At 45.3% G+C, this 16,565-nt stretch overlaps 1 protein-coding gene across 1 annotated transcript in view; it reads left to right on the top strand.

The window, feature by feature from the left end:
* Positions 1 to 16,565, top strand: part of GMDS (GDP-mannose 4,6-dehydratase) — a 397,493-nt gene that overhangs the window by 377,904 nt on the left and 3,024 nt on the right. The gene's annotated exons all lie outside the window — the stretch shown is intronic.

Consider the following 16,565-nt stretch of genomic DNA (forward strand, 5'->3'; position numbering starts at 1 on the left):
TGCATTGGTTAGGCTCTTAACTTGACATCTGGGTTAAATGTTAGATGTTCAAACTCTTTGTGCTATATTTAGCAGCTGAAGGAAATGGGGTTGTTTAGTCTGGAGGAAAGGAGGCTCAGGGGAGAGCTTCTCCCCTTCTACAACTCCCTGAAAGGAGGCTGGAGTGAGGTGGAGGTCACTGTTCTCCTGAGCAACAAGTAACAGAATGAGAAGAAATGTCCTCAAGTTGCACTGAGGGAGGTTAGGTTGGATATTGGAAGAAACCTGTTCACTGAAAGGCTTCTCAAAACACTGGTACAGGCTCCCCAGGGAGGTGGTTGCATCACCATCCTTGGAGGCATTTAAAAGATGCTGATCTGTGGTGCCAAGGGACATGGTTTAGCCCCAGACTTGTTAGAGTTAGGTAATGGTTGGGCTTGATGATCTAAAAGATCTTTTCCAACGAAAGCAGTTCTATGGTTCTGTGTCCAAAGTTTTCTCAGTGGGAGAAAACAAGACAGACATTGAGGGCATGGATCAAAACCTCATCTCTCCAGAAAGCTACAATGGTTCCACCACTCTCTGTGAGATTTCTGGAATAAATTGCATGGATGTTAAAAGCAAGGAAACTTCTTCATGCAATGTGGTGATTGAACTACTGGACAATTTTTCCTCTCAGGTCTGTATTGTAGACTCCCCCCATCTTAGGGAATTCTACATTTCATCCTGCTGACAGACACTGTTACACACTGTGCTCTATTCACCCCTGTTCTGCTGGCCTCCAATAGTCCCATGCTCATCTGAGCCCCTCTGCCTTGACACTTCTGCTGGTGAGACTCCCAGCTGGGTGTGTGGCTTAGCTAAAGTGGGTGCTTTTCACCAAAGAATCAATGATTCCTGTACTGCTGTCTGGAAAGGGTGGGTCTGGAGCCAATTTAGTGAGCCTAAGTTACAATCAACTTTGAAAGTAATAACTTATACTTGGAGCTTCCTTAGATCTACAGCCAAGGAACTGTCTGACTGCATGTGGTTTTGCACATCTTTCAACTGAATTAGAAATCCAAGTGCAAAATTCAGTGTGCAGAGGTATCCTGGAGACTGATGACCTTCCCAGAGGACTGTGGGTCCATAAACAAGCCAGAAGGTCTCCTGCTTTCGTGTAACCTCTCTTTTTTTGCCACACATTGATAAATAGAATATGGAATTTCCTATGTCTTAATTAATCTGAAGTATAATTTGCCCCAGTGCTGGCAAGCAAACTGCTGGAAGGTTGATTAGTGGAGAGAGCCAACTGTGCCAAACACTCTCTCCAGAGATGTAACCAAAGATTGAAGTACATTCATACATGTGAAAGGCAGGAAAGCCTTGGGAATGCAGAAGACAGGGACTGCACTGAGCTGGAGAAGAGGAAGACAAGGAATGGAGCCTTCAATGAGATGGGGAGGAAAGGAGTGGGGGAAAAGGGAAAAAACCCTTATTAGAAAAAAAATCAAAGAATCATGAATTGGAGATACTGAGAATGTCTGAGGACATTTGGCCCAAGGAAGAGCCAAGCTGATTACACATCCTGTGTTATCTGTTGATGCCAACAAAAAAGAGATTAAACCAGACCTGAGGTTGAGACTGTGCTGTTGAGTTTAGTGATCCTTAAGTCCAGCTGGTGGGAAGAAGGCTAAATCAAAGAGATGTGCAGACAGCTCATATCTCCCTAGTATCAAACATGTGAGTTTAGCCCACCTGTTTGGGCCAGCAGCAGTGCTAGTGAACGTTACAAAGCTTGGTTATCTTTAGCCCACTTGGCCACTGCTTGGCCAGGCTGCTGCTGATCCCCGTGGGAGTTTGCATCAGTAAGTTCAGATCCTTCTTTCCTCCCCAGAAATAGGAGTTCCCTGCCCAAGTGTCCTGTCAGACAGCTTGCACAGAGGAATTGGACTGGCAGTGTAACTAGCATGCTGTTGAGCACCTCTCACACTATAAGATGGATGATTTCCATCTTGAAGATATCAAGTGAAGCACTTAGATTTGTGGGAAGAGCTTGATTTCAGAGAGGTGCTGAACTTTGTATGAAAATACTTCACTTAAGGCACACACCTCAGCAAAAATTACCTGATGAGCACAAGAACTACCTCTAAATGTGCTTTTAATATGTGGATTTGAATGTCTTAAACATTATATGTGTTGATGCACTTCTTCTGTAGACAGGCACGAGTCTTTCCTGTGTTGTACTGTGTCTAATTCACACCCATGCAAAGCATGGACCAGGTAGGAGTAAACTGAGTTGGTTGCACCTTTTGGTGTGGTACCTGAATAACCATTCTGAATGCAAAGCAGCTGGAAACAGTGTTGGTCTTTTTTGTGTAATATTTGCATGCCTCCTGAGATGAAGATCATCCATTTCACACTCTTACTATACACAGTGATCATTAACAGGCAGCAAAGGTCCTGTTAGCCATGCAGCTGGTCACTTGTGTGCCACTAGCAGAACTGTATGCTCAGTTCTAGCACAGGTGCACTACAAAAGGCTGCAACAATCTGCTTAGGATTGTTCAGACTGTGGTCCAGAGTCTCAGTCTTTATTGCCATATTGAGAGCTCAGCTAGGGATGAGTTTGGTTGTTTGACTATTCAAATAAAAGGAGGCAAAAATCTCCATGTGCTACTGGGGCTGAAGACTTTCAGCACTGCTGTGAATATGGTTGAAATACTGAACTCTGTATAATGAGCCAATGGGACAGAATTATAGACTCATAGACCATGGAAAAGACCTCTAAAATTATTGATTCCAACCATTACCAAACTCTAACAAGGCTGGTGCTGAACCATGTGCCTTAGCACCACATATCAGCATCTTTAAAACACCTCCAAAGATGGGGCTTCAATCACCTCCTTGGGGAGCCTGTTCTAATGCTTGAGAAGCCTTTCAGTGAAGAAGTTCCTTCTCATATCCAACCTATATCTTCCCTGGTGCACTCGAGGCCACTTCTTCTCATCTTGTCACTTCCTACTAGGGAGACAATATCAACCTCACTCCAATCTTCTTTCAGGGAGTTGTAGAAGGGGAGAAGCTCTCCTGTGAGCCTTCTTTTCTTCAGGCTTAACAATCCCAGTGTGTCCCCCCCAGCCACTCCTCAAAAGACCTGTTCTCCAGCCCCTAAGAAGTGGGATACTGCACCCAGTAACCAGCTGTAGGACATGGTTCACATCAGGAACAAGCAGCTGCTGAAACACTGCATTTAAAATACACACATGGAACTCACAGTGCCATTGCAAGGCATGAGTCTTTGCCTGAGAGATTCAAACCCAGGTTGCAGTAGCTCAGATAACAACTTAACTGCCATTTCTCTTCATGTATATCACTGCTCTCATCATTTCTAATATGTGTGTTGGTTTTACTTTTTCCTCTGCCTCTACAAACTTCTTTGCCTTAAAGGACTCCTGAAGGAAGTAATTAAAAAGTACATGGAGGAGAACTGTCAGAGCAGAAGGGGCAGGAATCCAAGGTGCTTTAGGGAGGTGCCCCAAACACTCTTTTGGATGATTATTAATTTTTTTCTCACTGTAATTTTATGATGCTGCTTATACTTAATTACTCATGTTTTCCTAACCTGTGTGACAGGCATGGTTTGAGGAGCATTGGCAGTGGTGGAGCCATGGAAGTGCTGTCTGCTACCTACGTGCTCAAGCAGGCAGTGTCAGGAGACAGCACTGCCTCTTGATTAGATCTGAGATGCTTGAAAATAATCCTGACTCTGTTTAAATAGAAACAGTGCCAAAAGAGGCTATGAAAAGTCAGAGTTCTCTCAGTTCATTGCCTGTATGGAACAGGGTTTGGTTTTAAAAGGTACAATTGGTTTGATTGGGTCATAGAATCACAGCTTGCTGCTGTTCAAAAAGACCTTTAAGGTGTTGAAGGGAGGTTGTAGCCAGATGAAGGTTGATCTCTTCAGCCAGGCAACCAGCAATAGAACAAGGGGACACAGTCTCAAGTTGTGCCAGGAGAAGTCTAGGCTGGATGTTAGGAGGAAGTTGTTGGCAGAGAGAGTGATTGGCATTGGAATGGGCTGCCCAGGGAGGTGGTGGAGTCGCCACCCTGGAAGTGTTCAAGCAAAGCCTGGATGAGGCACTTAGTGCCATGGTCTAGTTGAGTGGCTAGGGCTGGGTGCTAGGTTGGACTGGATGATCTTGGAGGTCTCTTCCAACCTGGTTGATTCTATTATTCTATGAAATAAATATATAAATCACTCATAGAGTCAAACCATCTAACACTACCATGGCCATTAAATCAAAGCTTTATGGTCACCTCCAGGGACAGTGATTCCACCATCTCCCTGGGGCACCTGTCCCAATGTTTTCCTTTTATCCAATCTAAACTTTCCCAGCAGAACTTGAAGCCATTTTCTCTCATTCCATCATTCTGTACTAGGGAGGGAGGACCAAACACCACCTCACTGTAACCTCTTTTCAGGTAACAGCAGAGGGCAATGAGGTCTCCCCTCAGACTCCTCTTCTCCAGACTAAACAATCCCGTGCCCCTTAGCCATTTCTTACAAGACTTATTCTCCAGACCCTTCACCAGCTTCCTTGCCCTTCTCTGGACATGCTCCAGCAACTCAATGTCCCTCCTGTAGTAAGGGCACCAAAACTGGACCCAGTATTCAAAGTGCAGCCTCACCTATGCTGTGTACAGGAACACCATCACTTCTCTGCTCCTGCTGGCCACATTATTTCTGATCCAGGCCAGGATGCTCTTGGCCTTCTTGGCCACCTTGGTACACTGCTGGCTCGTGTTCAGCTGGCTGTCAATCAGCAACCCCCAAGTCCTTTTCTGCTGGGTAGTTTTCCAGCCACTCTTCCCCACAGCTAAAGCTTTAGTTTGCTAAAGCTTTGCATTGTTTGATGCCTTGGTTGTGTGCTGCTGCAGTGGGGTGGTGTGAGTAGTGTGGCTTAATGAATGGTAGCACACCATCAGAACATGAAACCTTTTCTGGTACTTCCCTAATAGTAAGTGGCTGTTTAATTCTTAATTTGTGCATCCTTCATAATGCTGAGGAGCTTTTGTGACAAGTCTGAACACTTTTCTGTTTATTGTCTTGAAAAATGGAAGGGATGATGCACTTATAAAAGGTTCTGATGAAGTCTGATGCCTTTCAGAGCGGGAAAAAACTCAGGGAAGAAGGAAAGCATTCCACTGTAGGCTGCAGTACCAGTTCTCTACAGGGTCCTTCCTGGCAAGTAACAGCCTGAATCCCTGCCTGGATGAATGGCAATGATGTGAGATGAATTTGTTCTCTATTGTCAACATTTGCAAACCTGTGATTGATGTAATTTTTTTGTTTGTGAATGTGTCTTCATAAAGCAGAAGGTTGTAGGATCCTCTGATTACACAAATCTCAACTTTTTGATGTGTGAGTTTTTTCCTCTGACCTTTTACATGTAGAGAAAATCCTTGAACATATGAAAATGAAGCTTTCTGAACACAGAAGAGAAACCATTAAACTCTTGAGTTCTGTTACCCTCAAGTCAATAACAGGGTCCTGGAGGGATAAATATTTGTATCTTTTTTTGTGAGAGAAGCTATGAAAGAAAATCCAGGAGTAGAAATAGAAATGAAACTTTAGACCAACAAGAAATGTGTGGTTAAATAATTAAGGTGCTGTTATGTCCTCCTCTCCTTGGAGAAGTTTTCTGCTGTGGAGTTGCTCACTACAAATCAACTGCAAGGACTTTAGGCAAATGATGCCAGACACACTGTGATGTGTGTCTAATTGATCAGCAGTAAGCTATATATCAGAAGGTCATGGTGAGGTACAGCCTGGCTTTTCTTCTTGCTCCTTCCTCTTATCCCAAGTGCTGGTCAACTCTTTAAGTCATCCTGCCTCCCATCTACATTTTGTTCTCCCAGAAAAATGGGGGAGACAATGGTTTCTTGCCACTATAACATCAGTACTGTTGCTTCAGTACATAAAGCCTGTGTCCTTTGGTGTTTATAGTCACTGCAGTGCTGCTGTGAAGCAGTTCTGGTTTCCCTCAGTAGTGTTACATCTCATTGAAGTCTTGCTCAGGTTACAAGTGGAATGAAGCTCCCAAGATGTTCCTAGGTTCTCAGTGGATGCATGACAGTTATGGCTCTGTGTTCTTTATGTTACACTGGAATACATCTAATAAGCTAAGCCTGGTGAGTTATTGGTGATCTGCACTGTAAAAGGAGCTGCAAGCTGTAGGTGAATTCTACCAGAACATTCCAGGAGATGATGTTTGACTTAGATTTGCAGAGATGGAGCTGCCATTGGGGCATTTGTACAGTGTCTGATGGGACCCTTGGCTGTCATCTCTTCCCTGCCAGAATCAGAATCAGGAATAGAGTTGCTACTCTGAGGAATAGCTCTGTCTTTCACACCAAAACTTGGCAATAGGTGATTTCTCTGCACATGGTCTCAGGAGACACTTTGCCTGTAAAAGAACTAAGTGATGAATGAAGGAGCTCATATTTTAAATGCCTTACAGGTGAAAATGTTGGAGTTCTGATCCTGTGCCCACTGCTGCACATGTCTGAGGAGTCTGCTTTTCATTGTAGGAGTAGTAGGTAGGGCAGGACCATTAAGAAATACTGTTTTCCTTCTGTGGTGCTTTTTCATATTTGACTGCTGCAGGGTGAAATAATTAAGATTTTTTTTTTTTTTTTGTAACAGATAAAAAAAATCCTTTCTTGTTTAATTGAAAGAGTTGCAGAGAAAGGAGGTGATTGAAAGGACAGATTTCAACAAGCGGTATGTGCATTTGGTGATGCTTTGGAAGGAAAGAGCACCTTATGCATGATTTTCAGGTATATAGAACCATAGAATCAGTCAGGGTTGGAAGGGACCACAAGGAGCATCTAGTTCCAACCCCACTGCCATGGCCAGGGACACCCTACCCTAGATCAGGTTGGCCAGAGCCCCATCCAGCCTGGCCTTAAACACCTCCAGGGATGGGGCCTCAACCACCTCCCTGGGCAACCCATTCCAGTCTCTCACCACTCTCATGGTGAACAACTTCCTCCTTACATCCAGTCTGAATCTCCCTGCCTCCAGCTTTGCTCCATATATACCAAAGGCACTACCAAATCAGGAGAATTTTGTAGGCAGCTTCTATGAACAATAATAGCACTAAATGAATCTGCTTTGTACCCCTGCTGAAACTGGCACTGTGAGCTCTAGGGGAGCTTTTTGCTGGTTTAAAACTTGTTTCAGCATAGTTTCATCCCTGTCAGCAAGCATCTGCTGTAGTAGTTAAACTGTCTCCCAACTCCTGCAATACCCTCCATGAAATTCAGAACCTGTGTGAAGAGTAAGCTGGCACTGATGTGTGGTGTACCACTGGGAAAGAAAGAGGAGCAACTCAGTGGGGATACATAGAGAATGCCTGGGGGGAAATGGGAGAATAGTCAGATGAGAGGATGGTTATAAGTGGAATTAAGAGGTAACTAAATCTCAGGGTGAGGTGACATTCTGAGGATGAAGGAGAGATGGGGAAGTAAAGTCAGGTTTAAGAGGAGCAGAAGAACGATGCTGAAAAGAGAAATGGGATGAGCTTGAGTGAAAGAAAGAGTGGAAGAGAAATCAAATTAGGGAGGAAAAATGTCTTCCAATGAAAAGAGATAAATGTGATTTTACAGGAAAATGAATTAGCCAAAACAGGGAAAGAGTTAAGCAACAAGGAAGGAGGGAGAATTGAAATACCATGGAAATGGAGGGATGGAAAAGATGGAAGGATGGAAAAGAAATGGTCTTTGAAAGAAAATTAAATGGATTTATTATTTGTACTGATTTCTTTGAAGATTTTGAAGTGTGGGGGGTGTCTGCTCCAAGAGAAAGTGCAAGATAGAATAGGAAAAGATGTGATTTTTTTTTCCCCCAGGCTTTGCTGAACAGGAAATGTAATAGGAAGTTATTTTTTAATTAACCAAGATTGGAGAACATGAAACAACACAGCCACCAAAAATGGTGTGGAAAATCTGGTTGTTTTTCCAGTCAAACCAGAAGAACCTGTGACCATTGGCCAGCAGGAGCCTAAGGGTCAGATTATTGAGCAGCAGGATCAGTGACCTGAATAGCTATTGGAATCTGTGTGTCTTTGAGTACATTCCAACCAACCTACACTACAGGCAAAAGAAAACAGTCCTGAGCAGCTTGTAGCTGGTATCTGTAGCCATTAATAGGTGGTTTCTGGTCTCTCCTGTCTACCTGATGAATATGAAAAAGGGAGTTCTTTTGTTTCCTTTAAAAATACAGAACCAATTGGTATTGTGGAGATATTCTGCTTGGTGAGCCATGTTTTGCAATCAAAACAGTCAGGTTTCACTAACAACCACGAAACGCTGATGCAGAAGAGGTGAAACAGTGAGAGCCTTGGACAAGTGTTCTGAAGGTTGGCAGGTGAAATGATCCCTTGGTTTAGTGTGGCCACGTTGCTGAGTGTGTGAGAGGGCTCTGTTCTTCCAAAAGCTGTGAGATACTGTGACAGTGCTCAGCCCATACCTTTTAACACTCTTGCAAGGGGCAGTGAGACAAGGGAGAGGAGATCACAGTGCCTTTATATGCAGCAGTAGCATGAGTTTCACCTGCAAAGGAAATATTCAGCTGACCACCTTGCCTGGACTCCCCAGTCACCAGTGTTTTATCTTCTCAGTCTGGGTTGAACACAGATGTGGGGTAGAAACAGGCTTGTCTATGGGCAGGAAATGCATAATAAGACTTTCTATGGAGAAAGCCTGAGTTTGGGACATTAAATGTGACCTGCTTTGTCGTGTGCCAGTACCTGCAAAGGGTTATTCTTTGTAGTGTCCTATTTGGATTCGAGCACTAAACCTTTCATCAAAGTAAATCTGATTATTTTGCACATGCTTTTCCTGAAAGGATGTTATGATTTTCTAGATGTTTGGTGGCTGGTGATAAATTAGTCCTTTATGATGTCATGTGAAAGGCCACTGCTTGGACTTCCTTCTCTGCCAAGCGTGCTGGAGAATACATTTGGGACTACTCAGAAGCAGAAATTGTCCCACCTTGTTTTACTTTAACCCTTCTGTGGGTCACTGTTTACTAACTGGAGGTGTGCAAGCAAAGATGGCTTCACTTCAGCAGATAGAAGCCCCATTGGGGCCCATTCTGAGTCCCCTTCATGCACTGTCTGTGAAAGGATATTTTTTTCTCTTCAGCTCATGAGCTCCCTTTAAGATTTTCACAGCTTAATTTTTCTCTATGTATTGTGGCTGGGAAAGGGTTTTCAAAACAGTTTGAAGGTTTTACTGAAAGAAATGGAATGCAGGAAGGTGATGCTTCCCATAGATTTAGGTTTAGGAGTGTGTGGAGGGTGGCTGCTTCTAAAAGCCAACCAGCAGTAAAGGCAGGATGTAACTGTGTCATCCAGAGAAGATGGGAAGAGAGAATCTGCTTCTCTCTGTCCTTCCCCCTCCAGTCTTACCACAAGAATCAGGGGGCAGAGGTTCATACATCAATAGGAAGGGGAAGGAGGGGAGTGTCATCTCTTCAGATCAACATTTGAATATTAAGAAGAAATTCTTTATTATGAGGGTGGTGGAACACTGGAACAGGTTGCCCCAGTAGGAAGTTGAAGCCCTATTCCTGGAAACACTCAAGGTCAGGATTGATGGGACTCTGAGCAACCTGACCTAGTTGGGCATGTCCCTGCTTGCTGCAGGGGAGGGGGACTAGACCTTTAAAGGTCCCTTCTAACCCAATGGATTCTCTGACTGTATGACCTGAGCCACAACCAAGCCTTCAGAGTGGTCAAATGAGCTCTGAACCCAGAGCAAAGGCAGCATCTGCTGCTCCAAGTGGGGTGTAATTTTCCCATTATGTGCTCTTTAGAGGAAAAATGAAAAGGAAGGTTAAAGAAAACATACCCACCCTGATAGGCAGCAGTGGGGACCTTGTATCAACAGACAGGGAGAAGGCTGAGATTCTCAACAACTTCTTTGCCTCAGTCTTCACTGGCAGCCCCTCTCCTCATGGCTCCCCTGTTGATGGCCCACAGATCAGAGACCAGAGAGACAAAGTCCCTCCCACTGTAAGTGAAGACAAGGTGCATGATCATCTGAGGAACCTGAAGATATACAAATCCATGGGACCTGATGAAATGCATCCCAAAGTCCTGAGGGAATTGGCTGATGTAGTTGCCAAGCCACTCTCCATGACATCTGAAAAGTGCTTCTGTTCAGGTGCAGTCCCTGGGGACTGGAAGAAAGGAAACTTTACACCCATGTTTAAGAAGGGTAGAAAGGAGGACCCTGAGAACTCCTGACCTGTCAGCCTCACCTCTGTGCCTGGGATGATCATGGAACAGATCCTCCTAGGTGCCATGCTAAGGCACATGGAGGACAGGGAGGTGACTCAAGACAGCCAGCATGGCTTTGCTAGGGGCAAATCCTGCCTGACCAACCTAGTGGCTTCCTGTGATAAAGTGACTGTGTCAGCAGACAAGGGAAGATCTATGGATGTGATCTGTCTGGGCTGCTGCAAGGCCTTTGACACAGTCTCCCACAACATCCTGCTGGCCAAGCTGGGGAGACATGGATTTGATGGGTGGACTGTTCAGTGGGTAAGGAGTTGGCTGCATGATCACATCCAGAGAGTGGTGCTCAGTGGCTTAGAGAGCAGTGTCAAGTGGTGTCCCTCAGGGGCCCATACTGGGACCTGTGCTATTTCATATGATATAGACAGTGGGACTGAGTGCACCATCAGCAAGTTTGCAGATGGCACCAAATGGAGTGGTGCTGTTGATGCACCAGAGGGACAGGATGGCATCCAGAGGGACCTGGACAAGCACTAGGGGTGGGCAGCCTGATCTGTGTTACCCTGCTTTATCAAGGGGCTTGGATTAGATGATCTCCACAGGTCACTTCCAACCCCACCATGCTGGAATTCCATGCAGAGATCAGCTGATCCCCGTGCAGGATGATTCCTGATAAGCAAGCTCTGCTCAGGATCCAAAGTGAGCGAAACTCAGCACTGGCTTCAGGGATGTGGGGCTGTAATTCAGGAGGAATTTTATCTGGCCCAAGGGACAGCACTGGCCAGGACATTTTCTCAGCCCTCACATGGCAAATGGACAGACCTGAATAATACTGAACCCTGCGTGGGGCTCTTGTGCTGGCAGCTCTGACGATGCTTGCACCACGCCTGGGGTCCATGCTTGTTCTCCATCCAGAGACATGCAGCCTGTGGCCTTGTCCATGAGCTGGAACACTGCCACCATTCGAGCCATGAAGTTCTGTTGATGAGGCTCCCGAAGCACGTGGAGCTGCCTCCTCCTGCTTAGCCACTTCATCTGTGGTGGCAGTGGGGCTGCCAGAAGTGAGCCCATTCTCCCAGAGCAGAGCATTGTTCCTGGTCTCCAGCTGCCCTGCTGATGGACAATGCCACCTGCCCTGGCTTCCTGTGCAGACCAGACAGCTCACTGTGTTCTTCACATCTCTTAGCAGCCATGTCACTGAGAGAGGGCTGGCTTCAGCCCCAGCTGGGACTGATAGGCAGCAGCAAGGTGGAGAAGGCACAGAGCAGGGAAGGAAAGAGGAGAGGATGGGGAGCAGCTCCCTCCCTGCTATTATGGCCTTAGTGTTTATTACTGCTCTGAGTTCATTCACCTTAACCCTTTGGAAGCTGATCAGCTTGAAGATTAGCAAAGTGATAAGATAAAGCTGCTGTTCTAACAGCCTTGATTCCTGAAGGAAAAGCCAAGGCTGTGCTCAGGTTTTATTGACTGTGTGGCTCATGTTGATGCCTTATCACTAGAGGATAGTTGATTCCTGAGATAAATCCCTGAAAATATCCATCACTAGCATCCTGCCAAGGTCTGTCAGAAGTGTAGGGACTCGGTACCATGTGGCTCTCTCCCCTCTCCCTTTCCCACTCAACATGCCTGTAGTAAAAATGGAGGTCTCTGAGCAGGGAGGAGCTTTGCATAGGAAAACCCCATGAAGGAAAAAGAACATTATGGCCCTTATTTCAAATGGCTTTTAGTTACCCATGAGTTTCAGCCTCCTGCTTGCTTTTACCTTTTCCTGTGCTTTTGTGCAAACAATACTGTCTTTCTATACAAGCCTGCTGGCCCCAGAGTGGAAAGCAGCCTGTTCATGCTGCATTAAAACAAATTTAGATCAGGAACCAAATTCACTGGCATTCCTCTATTCCCTTGGCACCCTGACTGCTCCACGACTTTGCTTTTCTAGGAGGAGTGGAAAGGCAAAATGAAAACGGAGCGACAGCACATCATGGCTCTCAGATTCCTGGAGATGTTTGCCCTGCTCCTCATTAGGCTTGGGCTTCACTCATTGATAAGGTTTATCTTCAGTCTGCTGATACTTGCTATGGAGATAGGAGTCTTTTGCTTTGTGATTACCCTGCCTTCTTTCCCTGTTACTATGGATATTGTAACAAACACAGCCCTTTGCAAAGAACCCGAGCCAGTGCTCTCTGCTTTGAAGATCTCCAGAAGTACTTACAGAGCAGTGCTTACTGCTGTGGCTCCTTCTGGGAGTTGAGCTTAGCTGAACTGCTCATTGAATTGTGGACGTTTCCAGGCTCAACAGCTCTGGGTTAGTGAGATCTTGTGACTTATCTTAACAGAAGGCACAGGGAAGAGTTTGGCTGTTCCACAGCTCTCCACGTTGCGCCTGGCTTAAGTCATTATGTCCCCAGACTTGGTGGCAAGTGCAGGAGGACGCTCAGGAGTTAGAGTGATGGTGGAGAACTGCTTTGTGAGCCACACAGGCAGTCTTCTGACTATCTGCAGCTTTAGCAAGGCTGTTCTCTGAGCAGTGAGCTGCAGCAGATACCCATATATACTGTGGGGCTGACTGAGATGTGCCTTATGGATCCTCCTTAAAGGTTACTGTGAAAAATGCTCCAGAAGGTGCACAAAAGGAGAGACAATTTCATAGGATGAACTCTAATATATGTATTACCAAGGTAGAACTTCTCAGCAGGGCCTGTTGTGGACAGTATGAAGGGTGATGGTTTTAAGATGAAATACTTAGACTAGATCTAAGGGAAAAGTGCTTTACAGTGAAGATGGTGAGACACTGGCCCAGTGGTAAGAGCCCCATCCCTGGAAACATTCCAGGTCAGGCTGCAGTCTGCTCTGGACAAAGATGTCCCTGCTCACTATAGGAGAGTTGGACTATATTACTTTCAAAGGTCACTTCCAGCCCAGCCCATTCTGTGTTTCTGTGATAATGGTGAGAGCACAAAACTACAAATTAATATTGGCTCACCAAGTAGTTGTGGTTATTACTTTTTTTTCTTCTAATGGAATGAAAGGCAACTTTTTAAGAAAAAAAAAAGTAAGAAAACAAACCACAAGTGGGATGTGTGGGAAACTTTGTCCCCTGGACTCTTGAAACCCTTCCTGACAACACTTCTGAAGCAAAGAAGTGCAGGACTAACCAGGAGAGGCAGAGCTGGGTCTGTACTCCCTGCTTGCAGAAGCTCTGATGTAACAAATCATCTTCCACACAGTCGTGCTGACTGTGGATGTAACCCTGGCCACTTTTCAGCAGCAGTAAAAACTGTTGTGTGCTCAGATCAAGCCTGTTTATTTTTAGAGGTAAAGCCTTGTGTGTGCTGCAGCAAGTGGAGCTGGGCACAGTTCCATCACAGGTGTCTTGCTGAGGGCTTGAGTTCGGCTTTATTCTGCTGTAAGAGAGCAAAAGCTGGCGCTCAGCACTGGCTCCAGCCAAGGCACGTTGTAAAGGGAATCAGCTGAGCTACAGTAACAAAGGAAACCTTGGCCCTCTTTCAGGCCATGCTATCTGCTTTTTTTCTCACGTTGTCTCAAGGCTGTGGATTTTCAGCTGAAGTTAATTGAATGAGGCAGCAGCAGGTTGCACAGTGAAACCAAATCAATTGCTGTGCCCATCAAAATTGTAGTCGTTGTGACACTCAGAACTACAGCTTGGGAAATGGGATATTTACATTAAAATACTTTATGTTTTTACTTTGTGGCTTTAAAACCAACTGTAAAAATGCCCAACTGCATTGAATAGCAAATTCCTCTCTGCTTACCTGTGTGTGTGTGAGTGACTGGTTGCCAAGAGAGCCAATGGCATCCTGGCCTGCATCAGGAACAGTGTGGCCAGCAGGACAAGGGAGGTTATTCTGCCCCTGTACTCAGCACTGGTCAGGCCACACCTTGAGTACTGTGTCCAGTTCTGGACTCCTCAGTTCAAGAGAGATGTTGAGGTGCTGGAAGGTGTCCAGAGAAGTGCAACAAAGCTGGTGAGGGGTCTGGAACACAAATCCTATGAGGAGAGGCTGAGGGAGCTGGGGGTGTACAGCCTGGAGAAGAGGAGGCTCAGGGGTGACCTCATTGCTGTCTACAACTACCTGAAGGGAGGTTGTAGCCAGGTGAGGGTTGGTCTCTTCTCCCAGGCAACCAGCAATAGAACAAGGGGACACAGTCTCAAGCTGTGCCGGAGTAGGTCTAGGCTGGATGTTAGGAGGAAGTTGTTGCCAGAGAGAGTGATTGGCATTGGAATGGGCTGCCCAGGGAGGTGGTGGAGTCACCATCCCTGGAGGTGTTGAAGCAAAGCCTGGCTGAGGCACTTAGTGCCATGGTCTGGTTGATTGGCTAGGGCTGGGTGCTAGGTTGGCCTGGATGATCTTGGAGGTCTCTTCTAACCTGGTTGATTCTATGATTCTGTGATTTCCATTTAGGGTGAAATTTTTGACTTGTATGAACACAGCCCTGGAGTGTAGGTGTAATACAGTGTTAATATTAGGGTGTCAGCTGTGCTCTCTACCTGGTAACTTCTGTGAGAGAACCTTGTATCAGCTCCTAGGAGATGCATTGTTCCATAATGCTACTTTCAAGTCAGTCTAACTGCAAACTCACAAACTTCTGTAGAAGAGCCATTGAAAATCTTTTTAACCTAACTCAGATGGGGAATCTCTATTATCATATATATTAAATCCTCTCTTTTTTAGCTTTTTTTTTTTTTCATTTGCCATAATACTTTTCATGCATCACTGTTAAGGGACAGGAACTTTTAAAGGGGAAACATTTTTTAATGCCTAAATGATTCTTTATACTTGCATGGTTTTAATACTCTTAACGAGCTGTGTTATTTCTGTGTGCTGCAAATAACTTTGCTCTTACTGATTCACAACCTTCCCCCAGCCTGCTTTTGGCCTCTTCAGCAGCTGAGTGTTTATGGTTCTGAATGAAGGGCTGGAATTAGGTAAAGTATTATTTATTTTTTAGATAAACTGTTTTAACAAAAAGCATTTGTCCAAGTTAAAAGACTGCTCCCAAGCTGTTCAGCAGCAGAATGCAGCTACCCATGGCCAGCAAAAGCAAATCATTCCCTTCTTCCCAGTCCATTTTTGATGTGGCAAGCCATTATCCTCAGATAAGGCTGTGTTTCAAAGGATGTTTGCACTCTAAAGGTTGTGGATGTAAAATTACCACTTACCTGGCATTTATGAAAATGAAACTCCATCTTCTAGGGTGTGGACTTTATGACTTACAACTAGGTGATATTAAAATACTTCACTTCCAGTTAAGGTCTGTGAATTAGGACTGAATAAAAGGCAATTGGTTTTGTAGCATTATCATTTTAAGAAGGATTTCCTCATTCCCAGGCACATATACTCCAGATAAAAGGAATACTCTATGAGCACGTTAAAGTCTGGTCCAAACTCTGTCAAAGCTAGTGGAAGTCTTTCCCCTTTCAAACCAGATTTTCTGATCCATGCTCACACCATCCTGGAGGGGTTCCCGTGCAGGTTGATGCAGTGTTGCAGGATTAGACCTCAGATGTGTGCTGCAGCTTCTAAAAAACCATCTAGGGGTTGCAGTAGGAAACCATTTCATCTCCTTTGAGGAAATCAGGGCAATTTGTGTTTTCAGATTGTTTTGTCCTGCCCTGCCTGTTTACTCTTTCCTGAAGGCAGGCTGAAATGTTGTCAGCCTAAAGCCTGAGGTAGCACAAGCGCTGCCGGGAACGGCCTGGGTAGAGGCGTTTGTTCCACATCCCCTGCTTCGCTGCGGTGTTTCCTTTGGTAGATTTCCTCTGCTGCTGGAAGCAAGCTGACTCGCTTTCTGGGGCACAGTTGCAAAGAAGAATTTCCTACCTTTTACTGCACAGGATGAGGGGATACTGGAAGCTAGCACGACTCAAGCCACACAGAAAATAGCATCCGAGACGTGTAGTGTAGATAAAACCCTACAGACTGAAACTGCTCCTTTGCTCCACTTCTGGTCTAAGAGTGGGAGAAGGAGAAGATGAACAGTCCCTATGTGTTTCTGGAGAGCCTGCTGTTTTACCAAGAGAAAGTCACAGCATCATCCAGGCTGGGAGGGACCTCCGAGATCATCGAGTGCAGCCATTTCACTGTTTCACCAAGTCTGTCACTACACCATGTCCCCAAACACCAGATCCATATGGCTTTTAAAAACACCCAGGGATGGCCACTAAAGCACCTCCCTGGGCAGCCCATTACAGTGCCTGACAGCCCTTTCCATGATTTTTTTTTTCCTAATGTCCAGCCTAAAGGTTCCCTGGCACAGCTTGAGGCCATTCCATTTTAT

The sequence above is a fragment of the Pogoniulus pusillus genome, chromosome 21 (assembly GCF_015220805.1).
Source record: "Pogoniulus pusillus isolate bPogPus1 chromosome 21, bPogPus1.pri, whole genome shotgun sequence".
In the NCBI taxonomy this organism is placed as follows: domain Eukaryota; kingdom Metazoa; phylum Chordata; class Aves; order Piciformes; family Lybiidae; genus Pogoniulus; species Pogoniulus pusillus.